The sequence below is a fragment of the Silene latifolia genome, chromosome 11, assembly GCF_048544455.1.
Source record: "Silene latifolia isolate original U9 population chromosome 11, ASM4854445v1, whole genome shotgun sequence".
Lineage (NCBI taxonomy): Eukaryota > Viridiplantae > Streptophyta > Magnoliopsida > Caryophyllales > Caryophyllaceae > Silene > Silene latifolia.
Window position 1 is genome coordinate 112,544,372 of NC_133536.1, and position 11,875 is coordinate 112,556,246.

Sequence of the window (11,875 nt, forward strand, 5' to 3'; positions counted from 1 at the left end):
TACCGTGGGTTTCTAGTCAAACCCAAAGTTAAGTTGATTGCAGCGGTCACTTTGAAGTCGTATCTGAGGAAGGGATGTCCTCTGATTTTGTGCCATGTGAGAGATGACCGGATAGAGAGCCCGACAGTTGATGAGATACCAGTGGTGGGGGAGTTTGCAGATGTCTTTCCAGAGGAGATTCCGGGGTTGCCACCGAAGAGGGAGATAGATTTCACCGTTGAGTTGAAGCCAGGGACGGGGCCAATCTCTAAGGCACCGTACCTTATAAGTCCTAAGGAGATGGAGGAGCTTAGGAAGCAGTTGGATGATTTGATAGAGAAGGGATACATTAGACCAAGTGTATCGCCTTGGGGAGCACCAGTTCTTTTCGTGAAGAAGAAGGATGGAACTTTGAGGTTATGCATAGACTACCGGGAGCTGAACCGTGTGACGATAAAGAACAAGTATCCTTTGCCAAGGATAGATGACCTGTTTGATCAGTTGAGTGGTGCAACGGTCTTTTCTAAGATCGATTTGAGGTCGGGGTACCATCAGGTGAAGATTAGAGATGTGGACATACCGAAGACAGCTTTCACGTCGAGGTATGGCCATTATGAGTATGTGGTGATGCCATTTGGGTTGTCTAATGCGCCGGCAGTGTTTATGGATTTGATGAATAGGATCTTTTACGTTCTTGGATCGGTTCGTAGTAGTGTTTATCGATGATATCTTAGTCTACTCTAAGACTAAGGAGGAGCATGAGGAGCATCTGAGGATCGTGTTGCAGACTTTGAGGGATCATGAGTTGTATGCTAAGCTGTCCAAGTGTGAGTTCTGGTTAGAGAAAGTTGCTTTTCTGGGGCATGTAATCTCTAAAGATGGGGTAGCTGTGGATCCGGCGAAGATTGAGGCAGTGACAAAGTGGGAAGCACCAAAGAATGTTGCTGAGGTGAGGAGTTTCTTGGGTTTAGAATGGATACTACGGGCGGTTCGTGAAGGATTTCTCCAAGATAGCTAGACCGATGACAGCATTGATGAGGAAAGAGAACAGGTTTCGTTGGGATGAGAGTTGTGAGACGGCGTTCCAAACCTTAAAGGAGCGTTTGACCACAGCTCCTGTCTTGGCATTGCCTGAAGGGAGCGAGAATTTCGAGGTCTATACAGATGCCTCGAAGAATGGGTTGGGATGTGTGTTGATGCAGAATGGTAAAGTAATTGTCTATGCTTCTAGGTAGTTGAAGCCTTATGAGGAGAACTACCCTACTCATGACCTGGAGTTGGGTGCAGTGGTGTTTGCTCTCAAGATTTGGAGGCACTACCTTTATGGAGCAATCTTTAAGGTATTTTTGGATCACAAGAGTCTCAAGTACATCTTCACGCAGAAGGAGTTGAACATGAGACAGAGGAGGTGGATGGAGTGGATTGGCGATTACGACATGGAAATCATCTACCATGAAGGAAAGGCCAATGTTGTTGCTGATGCTTTGAGTAGAAAGAGTGTACATTCCTTGTGTACAGCTCTATCTTTGATGAGGCTGAGAGATGAGGTAGCGAGCTTTGGGATTCATATGATGCAGAAAGGGGATGCTATGGGTGATATGACAGTACACATAGAGTTTTATGATGATATTCGAGGTAAACAGGCTTTGGATCCTAAGATAGTGGAGTGGAGAGTTGGAGTAGAGAAAGGGACAAAGTGTCCGGTTTTCCATTCATACGAGACGGTAGCTTGAGGTTTGATGGTAGGTGGTGTGTTCCTAATGACGAGGAGTTGAAAAAGACAATCATGACGGAAGCGCATTGCACACCATATTCAGTTCATCCGGGTGGAGACAAGCTTTACAAGGATTTGAAGAAAACGTTTTGGTGGCTCGGGATGAAGAAAGAGACAAAGCCGAGTTTGTGTCCCGTTGTTTGACATGCCAGAGAGTTAAAGGGGAACAGAGAAGACCACAAGGTAAGGTTCGGTCTTTGGAGGTGCCCGAGTGGAAGTGGGAATCCATTTCCATGGATTTCATTGTGGGTTTGCCAAGGAGTCAACAAGGTAACAACATGATTTGGGTGATAGTGGATCGTCGACCAAGTCATCTCACTTTGTTCCAATGAAAGATACATGGACTAAGGCACAATTGGCTATGGCCTATCGAAAGAACGTGCTTAAGTTACATGGAGTCCCTAAGGACATAGTGTCTGACAGAGATGCGAGGTTTATATCAAGGTTTTGGAAGGAGTTGCAGGAATCGTTGGGGAACGACTTTAAAGATGAGTACAAAGATTTCATCCTGCGACAGACGGGCAGACTGAGAGAACAATCAAGACTCTTGAGGATATGTTGCGAGCTTGTGTGATGGATTTTGGTGGTAGCTGGGAGCAGAGGTTGGACTTGATTGAGTTTTCTTACAACAACAGTTATCACACTAGTATTGGTATGGCACCGTTTGAGGCGTTGTATGGGAGGAGATGTAGGAGTCCGATCTGTTGGGACGATAGTGCTGAGGCAGTGGTGTTAGGACCAGAGATGGTACATGAGATGGTGGAACAGATTAAGATGATCAGGGAACGGATGAGAGCACCCCGGGATCGATGAGAAGAGTTATGCAGATCTACATCGTCGGGACATAGAGTTTCAGGTTGGGGACAAGGTTCTTCTGAAAGTGTCTCCTATGCGAGGAGTTATGAGATTTGGGAAGAAAGGCAAGCTAAGCCAGAAGTTTATAGGGCCTTATGAGATCTTAGAGCGAGTTGGGGAAGTGGCTTATCGTTTGGCTTTACCGGCTGCTTTGGAGAGAGTGCATAATGTGTTTCATGTATCGCAGCTGCGGAAGTATGTGAGTGACCCGTCACATGTGTTGGAGGCAGAGAGCTTAGAGCTGGATGAGTCTTTATCATACCTTGAGATGCCTAAGCAGATCCTAGACCGAAAGGTTAGGAAGACCAGGAGTGGTGAGACAGTTTTGCTCAAGATCCTTTGGTCTAACCACGAGACTGAGGAAGCTACATGGGAGGCAGAGGATATAATGAAAGAGCGTTACCCTTTCCTTTTTGATCAGGTATGTATGGTTACGGGGACGTAACCTTGTTTCTTTTAGGGGGGTAGGAGATGACCGCGAGAGTTTTTAAGAGTTTTTACACCCCTTTTATGTGTTGTGTCGGTATGTTTGTCGGGATAAGTTGGGTTAGTAGCATGTTTTACGTTGTGTTTATTTTGACCTTCGAGTCGGGAAGCTTATGGGAGTACCTTTGTTTAGTAGTGGTTTGAACTTCGGGGACGAAGTTCCTTTTAAGGAGGGAAGACTGTAATACTCCGTATTTATGGTCTTGGGGGGGTACTCTATCGAGTAGCCCTTACTCTGTCGAGTAAGGGTATGTTGCGAGAATAAAATAGTTTCGACTGTTGGGCACTCGATCGAGTAGTGGGGCACTCGATCGAGTAGGGTACTCGATCGAGTACCTTGGGTACTCGATCGAGTGTCCGGTTCTGGGGAGTTTTTCGCGGGTTTTGTTAATTATGCGATTAGGGTATTTAAACTTAATCGTCGTTGTTTTAATTCACTTTTACCAAAACCTAAAACCTGTTTAAGAGAGAAGGCAGTCAGTCATCTTCCTAATCGCATCCTTAACAATTCCCGGAGTTCAGACGGTCAGTTCGTGTCGTAGTTCGTGTCGTTGGATTCCTTGCGTCAAGGGTAAGCTTTTAATATAATTTATATAATGTTTTGCTAGGTTTGGTCAAACCCTAATTTGGGATTTGGGGGTTTTATGAATAGTAAGTAATTGGTAGTCTTTATGTGTTATATGTTAGGAGGAGAATTCATAGAAGAGGCGTTTTGAGATTTTTGTAGATACCGTCTGCGTGTTGTGCTTTCGGTAGGATTTCCTACTCAAAGTATTAGTCCCATAATGGGATATTGGTGATGTCTTGTAGTTAGTTGCGTGATATGATGATTGTGTTTGTAATTGTGCTTGTGGTTGTGTTGTTGATGGTTCTCGAGATGCGTTCTCGGCTGAGTGGGGTCACTTGCGGGAGTGATCTCACGCCCTAGTTTCGCCCTTCATGGAACCCGTCACGAAAGGGGATGTGCACATTAATGGACAGGGTTATCGCTCGTACGATGAGCGGGGCTTAGGTGGGAACGGCTGCGGTCCCCATCTGGCGGTGGGTCCAGTGGACGATCAGTATTGAGATGATGGGAGTTGTGTGTGTGTGTGTGTGTGACGGTTCAAATTTTGTCTATTTGTCTTATTGTTGTTATCTATACTTGATTGTGTGATTAGTACTGACCCGGTGTTGTTTTGTAAATCTGCGGTGATCCATTCGGGGATGGTGAGCAGATATTGAACAGTATAGAGATGATCTTTGGGATAATTTGGGATGGCCATGACATGACGATAGAGTCTTCCATTGTAGTTTAGTTTTATTTACATTTCGATTGAGAATGATAGTTTGGAATAATGTATTGTACTTTCAGTTTGGTTTCGCGGATTGTACTTATTCATTAAATTACTTATAATAAATGTTGTTTCTGTTTTGTCTATTTGATTATCATACCTCGGGCAACCGAGATGGTGATGTCTTCATACCTGAGTGGTCCTGGTAAGGCACTCGGAGTATGGGGGTGTTACAGTCGTACCCCGAAACAAGTGATCCCTCAAGTTATTAGGCATTGGAGGACGAAAAGACTCACCATCAGCAGCGTTGTCAGTCGATCGACCATGTATGTCAGTCGATCGACTGACTTCTACAGGAAAAGTAGCTGTATCACTTCGCGGACTGGTCGATCGACTGGGTATGTCAGTCGATCGACTGACATACCTGTTGATCGTCTTTTTTTTGCTATTATTCATTACAGCCTTCTTCTTGCTCGATTCCGCCTCATCTTTTTCAGTGACATCCTCGACCATAGCGGGCCCATCAAGGGTGGACCCACTCCTCAAAGTAATAGCATTAAGGGTCTCCTTTTGATCAGTCTGCGTCGGTAAATGTCCCGGAGCTCGAGTTGTATTCTTGCTTGCCAATTGAGCAATTTGGCTCTCCAACATTTTCATCCCGGCCTCTCTAGCTTGAGACTCTTTCAGCAAAAAAATTTCCAACTCATTGAAATCAGAACTTTGGGATTGCTGCTGCTGCTGAGGGATATACGGAGGCTTTTGATATGGCTGCTGCTGCTGCTTATGAGGGGGCACATAATTCTGCTGTTGCTGCTGTTGTGGAGGTGGAGTCGGATTTAAGACATTTTGGCTACTCCACCTCAGGTTCGGATGGACATTCGGCTCAAAATAAGTGTTTGTCTGCCTATAATGTTGAAAAGCAGCACAAGACTCATAAGGATTAGGACAATGGTCTGAAACATGTCCCTCAGCTCCACATCTTTTACAGACGAAAGGATCGTCTGACACAGCATTCACTTGATAGATCCCTCCTTTCGAAGCTCCTCCCAACTCGTACTTATCAAATCTCGCCGTAAGGGCCTCTAATGCAGCTACAGAAGGGGATTCAGCACTCCTCCTTTGATTTCCCCTGGAATTTCCATACTCAGCTTTATGGGTGGCCAAATCATCAATAATTTTCCACTCCTTAGTCTCTCCAACGTTCTCCTGGAATCTCCCATTAGCTACCGCATCCAGGATAGCCCTCTGATCGTCATAAAGCCCATTATAAAATTGATTGCATAGGCTCCATTTCTCAAACCCATGGTGCGGAATAGTTCGCACCAGCTTCTTGAAACGGACCCATGCCTCATGAAAATTCTCATCAGGACCCTGTTTAAAGCTCGTGATCTGAGCTCTAATGGCATTTGTCTTCGAGGCAGAGAAATATTTCTTGTAGAATGCCAGGGCCAGCGACTTCCAATCAGTGATCCCGTTAGCAGCTCGATCCAGGTCTCGGTACCACTCCCTTGCAGCATCACGAAGAGAGAATATGAACATAGTTTCCTTCACCTGGTCCTGGGTCACACCGGTTGGTGGGGGTATGGAACAGCAATAATCAATAAACGTCTCCATATATTTGGCTGCATCTTCATTTGCAGCTCCACCGAATTGGTTTCTCTCAACCAAGTTGATATAGGACGGTTTCGGCTCGAATTTTCTATCCGTCCCTGGTAATGCGAATCCCTTATAGAGATTCTCAGCTGTCGGCTCAGAGTGACTAGCTATACTTGCTTCTTCAGCCATGTCTGGAGATGTGACAGTCTTAGCTGAAGAAGTGGAAACGGGAGATGAAGGTGGATCTTCCTCAAATAGAGCGTTCTCGTAGTAACTGGACAGAGTACTCAGCTCTTCCTCTGTCGGCAATACCCTAGATGATCGTCTCAACTCACGCAAAGTCTTCTCAATCTCAGGATTGAACGGTAGTAATTCACCACCCTGTGACCTGCGTATAAGAAGAAACTACAAGTAGAATATGAGAATAGTTTAAGGAACAGATGTCCCTTAAACTAAAATAAAGACTAAAATAGAAACAACTAAAAATTTTAAACAATTGCCTCCCCGGCAACGACGCCAAAATTTGATGCCTGTCGTTGTGTGCACCAAAGATAAAATTTATAGTCCAAACTACTACTATAGCTAGTGGCAGTCAGGGTCGAACCACAAGGAGGCGATGCAATTAATAGTTGTTCTATTTAAGTCCAAAGGTAACAGTGTGTGGGGGTTTGTTTTGAGTTGATCTATGGCTAAAGGCAACAAAATGAAAGCAAACTAAGCTAATAGATGAAATCAAATATTTAAAAGGGTGCTAAGATGGTCGGTTCACTATAGTTTTGGCGGCAGTATACTAGGTAGGTCTAAAACAAACACGTGAGACGGGAAAATAAGAAGTCCTCTCGGTCCATTCTTATAGGTAGCATCTTTCGATCTCGCTTCAGGTCCCTAATATCACTAATGCTAACTTTCGTCCTGAAAAGTGATTTAAAAGGCTAAATTAACTCATCTTTCGATCTCATTAATCTAGTCGTCTTAATTAGGTAGGCTATCTCCCATCCCTATCTTTCGATCTTTACTGGGTCGGTCGATTCCTAAACAATCAACTAGTCACGTGCACTCGATTCGTCAAACATAGCAATTAAATTAATTAAAACGAAGTTGAACTCACGTGGCCAGTCGATCGACCAGGGAACCCAGTCGATCGACCAAGGCGCGATTTCTGGTCATGCTATTCTAATGCCGCCTACTCCTACATATTCCCTACATCCTAGCACAAGGTATTTAGCTAATCATACTAGAAATAATGACAGCAATAAACTTAACAATTAAAACATTCGAATTCATACTTAAATTAATTAAATGAACAATTGACATAAAACAATAATTTGGCTTCGGGAGATCTAACCTAGTATTCTATATTACAAACGAAAGCAATAAAACTGAATATAGGAGCAGAAGAATACCGTATAGAGGAATTGCAGAAGAAAGATCAAAACCGAATGCGAAACGAAACTTTATTAATGAAAGAACAAACTAATGACTATTCAATTGTATTTTTAAGAACTTGATGAATAAAACTGGACTAAAGCTTGATAATTATTCTGAAAACCTAAGTTACGTTATATAGAATATCGCGTAACACTAATTCCTAAACCTAATATACAATGGGCTTTGGAAATCTCGTTCTATTAATTCACGTCGATTAATTAACGGTTTGGTCGATCGACCATATCGATCGGTCGATCGATGAACTATCTGAACAAGAGCTCTGTAAGTCGCGGCGTTGGTCGATCGACCATGAAGACCAGTCGATCGACTGCTATAACTGGTAGTCCGCTTCTAAATTCTTCATAAAGTTTTTTTCAGGCCTCGAAATGCGCACCAAGTTCGTTTCTTGAGTAAATACTTCACGTCAAATGCAATGCAAGGTACTCGGGGACGGATTTAGCTTGATTTCTACTAATTTTCGCATAAATATGCAATATTACATAAAAATACAAAAGTAGACGAAATGGGGCAAATAATAGCATAAACTACATAAATGAACTCTGAAATGCGTGTAAAATAGGGTGTAAAACATCATATAAATGACACGCATCACCCTACTTTTGATGATGGCCTGCGTAATTTTAATGAGGTTACAGGTTCTGAACTTCTAGGTGACCCTAGTGAAATCGCTGCCCCTAAACATATGAAGAAATTGACAGATATATATTTCGCGAAGGTTGCCGCTACTTCGGACTCTGTTTTCTCATTGACTCTGCGTCAGGTTGCATTGTGGAAGTCTCAGTAGAGGGTCACTATTCTGATTGGTTGCGTGCGGTTCCTATTTCTGGGTTGGGGCAGACTGTGAATGGGAGGACCTATCGTAGTGTGCTTAGCTATCGACTCGGCGTCCCGTTGTTCACGGTGTCTAGGCCTTGTCCTGCTTGTTCTCGGGTTTTTGCTGAGGATGTTTATAGCAATCATGCTGTGTCATGTGCTGGTACTGTGGGCGTTAAGCATCGGCATAACCTCATTCGCGACACCTTATTGGACATCTGCTACAGGTCGGGGATCTCTCCGGGTAGGGAGGTTGATATCGGTTTGGTTCATGGGCATGGTTGCTCCCTTCGTCCGGCGGATCTGCTTCTTTATTCCTGGGACAGGGGGCGTGATGTGTGTGTCGATCTGACGGCGTCTTCCCCCTTGTCTCAGACTGGGTTGTCCGATTTTGTGTCGGGTCGGGTTGTTCGATCTTTGCTCGCGAAAGTGTGCCAAGTACCGGGATTTGTGCACGACGGCTGGTTATGATTTCCTACCCTTCTCTTTTTCTTCGCTGGGAGAGCTAGATACGGATGTTGTGGCTTTGCTCAAGCGGATCTTGAAATTCTCTGTTTCTCAGGATGCAAGGGCTCGCGCGGCCGCGTACATTTTTACTAGACTTAGCTTTGTTATCGCTAAGAGAGTGGGGGCCCAGATTGTATCTCGGCTGCCCACTAACTTCTTGTACTCTTTTTGATTATTCTGAATAAAAGTTCCGGTTTATAATAATAAAATAATAATAATAATAATAATAATAATAATAATAATAATAAGTGTGTTAAGTACGGGGATTTATGCGGGGCAGCTGGTTATGGTTTCCTTCCCTTCTCTTTCTCTTCGTTTGGATAGCTGGGTTCAGATGCTATTGTCTTGCTCAAGCGGATCCAGAAATTCTCGGTATCTCCGGATGCAGGGGATCGGGTGGCCGCTTATATATTTTTACTAGACTTAGCTTTGTTGTTGCTAAAGGGGTGGGGTCCAGATTGTCTCTCGACTCCCCACCAATTTCATGTAAACTTTTATTTTTCTATCTATGAAAGCTGCGCGCATCCTTTAATAATAATAATAATAATGTTAATAATAATAATAATAATAATAATAATAATAATAATAATAATAATAATAATAATAATAATAATAATAATAATAATAATAATAATAATAATAATAATAATAATAATAATAATAATAATAATAATAATAATATTAATAATAATAATAATATTAATAATAATATTAATATTAATAATAAACCAAGTGGTGTTAGTCCAGTGGTAGCCGGGTTAAACCTTGAAGCTTGCAGAAGTGCAAGAGTTGAGAGGTCCCGGGTTCGACTACCAGCTGGGGCGATGATCACTTGGCCACTACAGCCCCCGAAGGGGGTGGCTTACATGGTCCATGTGGTGGTGCGGGAATGCATGGACCCGGGGGGATTCAACCCCTCGTCATAAAAATAAAAAAATAAATAAAAAAAATAATAATAATAATAATAATAATCTTCTCTGTCCTTCTGGCAGCTGGACCCACCTTTGATATTGTCGTGCAGCTGTTTACTGAGACTACAGGTTCTGATATTTTGAGTAACCCGAGTGAGATCGCTGCCCCAAAACTTATGAAGAAATTGGCAGACATATATTTCACGAAGGTTGTTGCTACTGCTGAATCTGAGTTCTCTTTGACTTCTCGTCAGGTAGCTTTGTGGAAGTCTCAGCATGGTTCCCACACTTCAGATTGGCTTCGGGCGGTCCCTATTTCTGGGTTAGGGCAGACTATGAACGGGAGGACTTATCGGTGTGTGCTTAGCTATCGACAGAGTATTCCTTTGTTTTCCTTGCCTGGACCTTGTTCTACTTGTTCGCGGGTTTTTGATGGGGATATCTACGGAAATCATGATGTGTCGTGTGCTGGTATTGTTGGTATCAAGCATCGACATAACCTTGTTCGCGACACTCTTTCTTACATCTACTTCCGCTCCGCGATCTTTGTTGGGAAGGAAGTGGATATTGGTTTGATCGATGGGCATGATAGTCCCCGGCGTCCAGCGGATCTTCTCCTTTATTCGTGGGGCAGGGGACGACATGTGTGCGTGGATTTGACTGGATCATCTCCTTTGTCTTTGTACGGGATGTCTGACTTTATGCTCGGACGCGCGGTAGTTGATGCGGCTCAGCGCAAATGCGCCAAGTATCAGAGCTTGTGTGAGGCAGTTGGCTATGGGTTCTTACCTTTTTCTTTCTCTTCTTTGGGGGAGTTGGGGACATATGTTGTTGCCTTACTCAAGCGGATTCAGAAATTTTCTGTGTCCCAAGATGCCGGTGCTCGCGCTGCTGCTTTTATTTTTAATAGACTTAGTTTTGCTATTCCTAAGGCAGTGGGCGCCCAGATTGTATCTCGGTTGCCCACCAATTTCTTGTAAACTTTTGATTGATTAATAAAAGTTTCGTTTAATAATAATAATAATAATAATGATGATGATGATGATGATGATGATGATGATGATGATGATGATGATGATGATGATGATGATGATGATGATGATGATGATGATGATGATGATGATAATAATAATAATAATAATAATAATAATAATAATAATAATAATAATAATACGGGGATTTGTGCGCGGCAGCGGGCCATGGTTTTCTTCCTTTCTCTTTCTCTTCACTTGGGGAGCTGGGTTCGGATGTTGTTGCCTTGCTTAAGCGGATCCAGAAATTCTCGGTATCTCAGGATGCGGGGGCTCGGGTGGCCGCTTACATTTTTACTAGACTTAGCTTTGCTGTTGCTAAGGGTGTGGGAGCCCAGATTGTCTCTCGGCTCCACACCAATTTCATGTAAATTTTTATTTTCATTTTACTGAAAGCTGCGCGCATCCTTTTATAAAAAAAAACAAAAAAAAAAAAGTAATAATAATAATAATAATAATAATAATAATAATAGTAATAATAATAATAGAAATAGTAATAATAATAATAGTAATAGTAATAATAATAATAGTAATAGTAATAATAATAATAATAATAATAATAATAATAATAATAATAATAATAATAATAATAATAATAATAATAATAATAATAATAATAATAATAACAATAATAATAATAATAATAATAATAATAATAATAATAATAATAATAATAATAATAATAATAATAATAATAATAATAATAATAATAATAATAATAATAATAATAATAATAATAATAATAATAATAATAATAATAATAATAATAATAATAATAATAATAATAATAATAATAATAACAACAACAACAATAATTGTTAATAACAATAACAATAACAATAACAATAACAATAACAATAACAATAACAATAACAATAACAATAACAATAACAATAACAATAACAATAACAATAACAATAACAATAACAATAACAATAACAATAACAATAACAATAACAATAACAATAACAATAACAATAACAATAACAATAACAATAACAATAACAATAACAATAACAACAACAATAACAATAACAACAACAATAACAATAACAATAACAATAATAATAATAATAATAATAATAATAATAATAATAATAATAATAATAATAATAATAATAACAACAATAATTGTTAATAACAATAACAATAACAATAACAATAACAATAACAATAACAATAACAATAACAATAACAATA

General features: G+C 41.0%; 1 non-coding gene across 1 annotated transcript; it reads left to right on the forward strand.

Annotated features, from left to right (window-relative positions):
- The first annotated feature begins 5,665 nt into the window (after positions 1-5,665).
- LOC141616144 (small nucleolar RNA R71) lies at positions 5,666-5,772 on the forward strand. Its single transcript, XR_012530513.1, has one exon. It is a non-coding gene; the product is annotated as a small nucleolar RNA R71 (small nucleolar RNA).
- The last annotated feature ends 6,103 nt before the right edge of the window (positions 5,773-11,875 follow it).